General features: G+C 42.2%; 1 long non-coding RNA gene across 2 annotated transcripts; it reads left to right on the forward strand.

The window, feature by feature from the left end:
• Nucleotides 1-355: 355 nt before the first annotated feature.
• On the forward strand, nucleotides 356-2,940 carry LOC120962753 (uncharacterized). Of its 2 annotated transcripts, none has more exons than XR_012181355.1 (3): nucleotides 356-1,037; nucleotides 1,254-1,431; nucleotides 1,522-2,940. It is a non-coding gene; the product is annotated as an uncharacterized lncRNA (long non-coding RNA). The 2 variants fall into 2 exon arrangements; XR_012181354.1 differs by having other exon boundaries at nucleotides 366-1,158; nucleotides 1,522-1,757.
• The last annotated feature ends 3,426 nt before the right edge of the window (nucleotides 2,941-6,366 follow it).

A 6,366-nucleotide genomic window follows, 5' to 3' on the forward strand; every position in this document is an offset into this window, starting at 1 on the left:
TGCATGCATACACCAACAATATTTATTTTTGCTCTGAATTCATTGCAAAGTACTACTCCCTCCGTTCCTAAATATAAGTCTTTGTAGAGATTCCACTATGGACTACATACGGAGCAAAATGAGTGAATCTACACTCTAAATGCATCTATATACATCCGTATGTGGTTCATAGTGAAATCCCTACAAAGACTTATATTTAGGAACGGAGGGAGTATATGTTTTTTTTTTCTTTTACTAGAATCATAGGAACAATATTGTTAAGACGTGGATTGCACGTGTGTACATACTAGTAGGAATCAACCCGCAGTCCACCGTACCTGGACCGTAAGTGAAAAAAAAAACGTTTCATATGATTGTTGCCCCGCACGAGAAGACGAGGGTTCCTCTGCCGCCGCCGCCGCGCCCACATCTTCTTATCCCCGGTGCTCGTCCTCTCCCCGCCGTCGCCGAATCCGGATGAGATCGGCAGGATCGGCTGCATCTCGCGCGACGCCCGGCCACTGTGCTCGGGGAGAAGGGAGAAAGTAGGAGCGGTGCTGCGACCTAGGCAGCAACTCGCCAAGCCGGGCGGTGGCAAACGAGAGCCTCAGCGGTTGGCCGTCGAAGCAGAGGAAGAGAGGAGCTCCAGCCGGATGCGAGCGGAGGACACCGATGGCTCTCGGCGGCCATCGACGGGAACTTGAATGCCCCAGCCCCCAAAGCTCGCCTCATCTTCTACCGGCAACAGGGGACGGCTTCCCTCCTGGCACCCGTAGGCAGCCTCGGCTCACCGCCGTCGGGATCTGGCCAACACCGGCTCCTAGCGTTGCATCCATCAGTCCCGGATCTCGCCACTGCAGGATGCGGGGAAGAGGATGAGGTACGGCATGCAACAACGAAAGAAGGTGCAGAGCCAGCGACTGGATTTTTTTTGGTTAAAGAAGGTACAGGGCAACGACTGTATTTAGATCATAATAGGATCGGTTCGCATTGGTGGCGCAGTAGTGCTGCGTAGGCAGCTGCTACCAATCTTCACCATGCTGGATGAAGCCGTCAAGGTGAGATGATCGATTTCTTGTTGTCCACTGTCCCCTATTTAAGATTACTGACCTGGTTCCTCTTATTTCTCTTGTTGATGCAAACCTGCTCACTTCACAAGCCGCGCTCACAACTTCCAACGTAGATTTCGTGGCTGGCATGCTTATCTTATTTTCCTTTCTGGATCAGGGAACAAATTGCTCGATCATAATAGTTTGTTCTTCTTTCTGTTCCAGGAAAGCACCGGAAAGAGATGTTTCTATGCAGCATAACCCAAAAGTTTAATTTGAGGAATTCCATCAAGCGTATGTTCTATAGCCTCCATCCTGTAGTTTATTTCCTTTGTTTCAGGTTGTACAGAGGAGCTCAGCGACAACTGAGGTGCTGCTAGAATTACATCAGCTACTAACTTACGTACATATCTAAAAAAAACTGCAGCTCTAGCTCCATGTAGTGATGACTTAGTATATTCTAATGCTCATAGGTACTGATTTTTTTTTACAGGTTAATTTAATCAATTCCATTGGCGTACTTTAGGAACGAGGCTGTATTGGGTGGTCTCTGACCGCCTGACAGACAATACAGAGTCGCCGTAGTTGGGTTGTGTTCATGTAACACTGAAACTTGACATAGTTAGTATAAGAAGGTTTGGTTTACTTCCACTATGTTACTGTTCAATCTATTTTATAAACATGTTGATTAGCCATTCTGGCAAAGATGCATCTTCAATATTTCAGAAATCTCTTTTCCAGAAACTCCAATTCTGCTCATAGGAATTGCGATGCCCAATATTTCTCAATTTGCTGACAAGGCTGTAATATATGTATGCCTTACGCATGCCGATCCATTGGAAGAGTATTTTCAAGGATTCTGCTGCTTACTAATTTTTTACATCCATTGAACAAACTAAGCGGTAGGGTGATTGTTCCCTCTCATTAGAACTAAAACATATCTTCGTATTTTTATAAGGTATTTCTCCCCAAAATCTTACCCAAACGATTCCCATGAAGTAATATATTTCGATATGTTTTTAAACTTCTAATTATGTACAGTACATTATTGTTGTGGTGTTGATCATATCAACCACGAAACAAGGTTTATATTTGTTTGAGTTTTTATTCTCTAATGATATAGCATCCACGGGACCCGAGCACAATGCTAATTCATAGAAAGCATCTCTTGCTTGCGTTAATTTGGCCTAGAGTGCTACATCGTGGCCGGCGGGGCTTAACGGGCCCGCTTCGGGCCTGGCTGGGCCAGGGGTGGCCCAGCATGCCCCGCGGGCATGTCCGGACGGCTACCGCGACGGTGCCGGAGGCATGGGCCTCCCGCACGACGGCGGTGGAGGTGGTTCCCTCCCGCTCGGCGTCGGTGTCGCGGCTCCCGTCGTGGTGCGCTTTTCTCCGGTCCTCTTGGCCTCGTGGTGGTGTTCGTAGTGAGGCGGCGTTGGTGGCGGCGCTACTGCGTTGGCGCATGGGGGTGGGCGACGGTTTGGCGGGTCGGTTCCATCCGGTTGGGCAGTTGGGTCTGGGAATGCGGGAGAAATCCCTGCCGGCTTCGGCCCCGAGGCGGTGACACCTGCGGGTGCCACCATTCCTTCCTGGAGGGTGTCGGTGGTATTCACCCCCACCTCCCTCTGCGTGCCAGGGGAAACCCTAGGACTCGTCCGGGTAGCAGCGTCGTCGGCGTCGCATTCCTTCTTGGAGGTGCTGCTTGGTACGCGGCGGTTCGGAACCTCGGTCTGTGGTGGTTTGTATCCGGTGGGCGCCGCGGTGGCGGGTCATCCGCGCTTTGCCGAGCTGCTGTGGTTGGCATTTGTTTCTTCTTCCTTTTCTTTTGGTGTGTTGTGCTGCTCGCCACAGCGATCTTTGTACTCGGTGTTGGTTGCTTTGGAATACAAAGCGGGGGGAAACCCTTTTTCGGTAATTTGGCCTAGAGTTCTATGTTTACATGATGCTCCGAAAGAATTGTATATTGTTTATCTCCCACAAGGTAATTTTTTGATTTATTATGTGTACTTCTGTATTCAATGTTTTCTTAAATTATTTGACTTTTTGCACATTATGCATTGACTGACCATGATCTATGTGCCCAGATAGCAATAGTATCATCTTTGGAAAAACTATGACTTGTGAAGATAAATAAAAGTTCCGTCTTAAAAAATCAACTGATGTGCTGGTTGAAATTATCATGTTGGATAATATTTGCTTTTACTAGCAGTTGCAGTGCTCTTGTTATTTTATTTCCACAAATATCATCACGTTTTGCTATTGACGTCATGCTATATTCCTTGACTGAAAGCAAACCCTTTAATTGCAGCTGTACTAAGGATTCTTTCCGTCTATATCATGTCATGATTTTCTTACTAGCTGTAGTGGTGCTCTTATTATTTTTATTTTCCAGAATTACTGTCATTTCACAGATGGTGTAAACCTTGTTCATGGCTAACTTATAGAATAGCAAACCTGGTTCATGGCTAACTTACAGAATAACAAACCTTGTTCATGGCTAACTTATAGAATAGCAGAAACAGATTTCAAAAACCATCAATATCGGGAACACTCTGACCATGTATTTGATTATGTTATTAAAGACCCAATATATGATGAGGTCCTGCATCTCCTGATGTTGAGCTATATAGACTGGTATTTCTAATAAATTTTATTGACAGGCACTTTGGCGTCGTTAACAATTGACACGCACTTTGGTGTCTCAGCAACCAGGTCGCCACCGGCCACCACGGTGGCTCGCCGTGATGCCCTCCCGCCACCCTATGTACGACACCAGTGGCGAGATGGGAGGGAACTCTTTGGCGTGCCGTCACACAGGAACAACACACGTCATACACTCTGAAGGACATGTTTGTCAGGCTTGACCTTGCCGCCTCTGTTGCTGGAGATCAGCCGAAGAGTTAGCTTATTGCCGCTTTGCTTCAATGCTCTTCGACTCTCCGTAATGAGCAGCTGATGGTGCTTGGACGAAACAATTGATCGGAAAATGGGTAGTGTTGTACTGATCGGAAAATTCATTTAGAAATGTATAAAAAAATCAAGCATTTTTTAAAGAAAAAACATATGTTAAAAATGTGTTTCTTTATAGAAATGTTCTAATTTTCATAAACGTTTAAGATTCTTAAAGAAGTGTTCCAATTTTTTATGTAAACCTTAACTTCTATTAAAAATAAGCAAATTTTCATGGTTTCCTAAAAAACCAAAAAAAAAAGATTGACAAACTACTCCATGCAAAACTGCTCTTCCATCTAATGAAGAACCCTAAGTTGGTTTTTTCATGTCCAAACTTGATTCTACAAAAAGCAATAATCAGTTTTACCTTATCCTCAAAGTTTATTAAAATTGGATATATAAAATGGTGCACAGTGGAATATGAAGCTGGTTGTGTCTCTTTGTTCGCCCGGTGCAACGCACGGGCATTTGTACTAGTAATTTAAAAAGAAAGTTGCCATGTTTTTGCACATCGTAAGTTTGCCATGACAAGTTTGCAAATGTTTTTGACATCTTAAAAACCGCCATGGCAATTTGCCATGTTTTTAAACATCTACAATGTCGCCATATTTTTTAACATATTTAGTTGCCATGGCAAGTGTGCATGTTTGTGAACATGTTAATTAAAAGTAGGTTTCCATGTTTTTGAACAAACTTAATTAAAAGAAGTTACCATGTTTTTGCACATATTAAAGTTTGCCATGTTTTTGAACATTTTGAAATGCCATGGCAAATTTTCCATATTTTTGAACATCTACAAAGTTTGCCATGTTTTAGAACATTTTGAAATGCCATGGCAAATTTTCCATATTTTTGAACATCTACAAAGTTTGCCATGTTTTTGATCAGTTTTAAATGCCATGGAAAATTTTCCATATTTTTGAACATCTACAAAGTTTGCCATGGCAAGATTCGTACAAACATCTGATGATGGCTGAGGCGCCCGGGACGAGACCAAATAATATGGTACGTTCGGCCATTATAGATTTCGTTCTTTTAACTTCTTTTAACTGCGCCAGTGGGCCGGCCCGTTAGTGTATATGCTCGACGCGAGAGTAGAATCTGTCTCGCTTAAGGCGTGACATAGCGCTCGCGCTATGTCCTCGTCTCTTGATTTTTCATTGGGCCACGTTGGGATCTCCTGTTCGGAGCTTCACGCGCCAATGCTGCTGGGCCGGCCCGTGTAGATTCTGAATTCGCTCTCAATCGCCTGGTTTGCTGGATCGCAATTTGGATTTTTTGTTGTTGCAAAATTCGGAAACAAAATCTTGAATTAAAAAGAGTTCAGAATTTTCAAAAAAAGTTCATGAAATTGAGAAAAGGTCATCAAATTTCAAAAAAGTTCATCAAATTTGGAAAATGTTTGTGGATTCTAAAAAAGTTAATTGAATTAGTAAAATGTTTGTGTATTTTTTTAAAGCTCATCGAATATGAAAAAAATCATTAAATTTGAAAAAGTTCTTTTGATTTTGAAAAAAAACGGTTCACAAATTTTAAAAATAGTACATCCATTATTATTTTTTTAATCAATTTCGAAAAAAGTTCACAAACTTAAAAAAAGTTCACGAAATTGAAAAAAACTATTTTGAAAACTTCACAAACATGAAAACAGTTTATCATTTTTTTAAATTCATTGATTTTAAAAATTCACATATTTTGAAAACACGAATTGTGGAAAAAAGTTTTTGCATCTCGAAAAAACCGTGAATTTGATAAATGTTCATTGATTTGAAGACAAAATCGCAAACTTGGAAAAGGTTCAATGATTTTTCGACAAAATCGCAAACTTGGAAAAGGTTCAATGATTTTGAGAAAAAGGTCAAAATTTTCAAAAAAGTTCACGCATTTTAGAAAAAAAGGAAGATAGGTAAAGGAAAATAGAAAAGAACAAGAAAAAAGGAGTAAGAAAAAAAAAGAATCGTAGCCTCTTGATTCACAGCGAATTGAAGAAAGAATAAAAGAAAAAAAACTTAGTAAGCCCAAGCGTGCAGATGATGTAGTGGTTGTTGCGGTTATGTGAGAATAGTGAGGGGTTCGAACCCTGCTTATCGCAACTTTTTTTAAGCATAGCACGGAAAAATGTCAATGGGTTGGCCCAACTCAGACAGGAGTGTGCTTTTTTTTTTTTTTTTGAAATGGAACACTGGGATTCCATACATCACACAGGTCCAGCCATACTACTGGCCTTACGAACGGTTACATCATCCGGGAGGCTCTCAGGCCATAGTTCCCGATTAACTAGCCTACGAGCACCAAATGCTGCTATTACATGTGCCAAGTTATTACAGGCTCTCGGGACAAACGAGAAAGAGACGCGATTGAAGTTTAGCCGGCCAAAGTTACGGAT

The sequence above is a fragment of the Aegilops tauschii genome, chromosome 4 (genome assembly GCF_002575655.3).
Source record: "Aegilops tauschii subsp. strangulata cultivar AL8/78 chromosome 4, Aet v6.0, whole genome shotgun sequence".
NCBI classification, from domain to species: Eukaryota; Viridiplantae; Streptophyta; class Magnoliopsida; order Poales; family Poaceae; genus Aegilops; species Aegilops tauschii.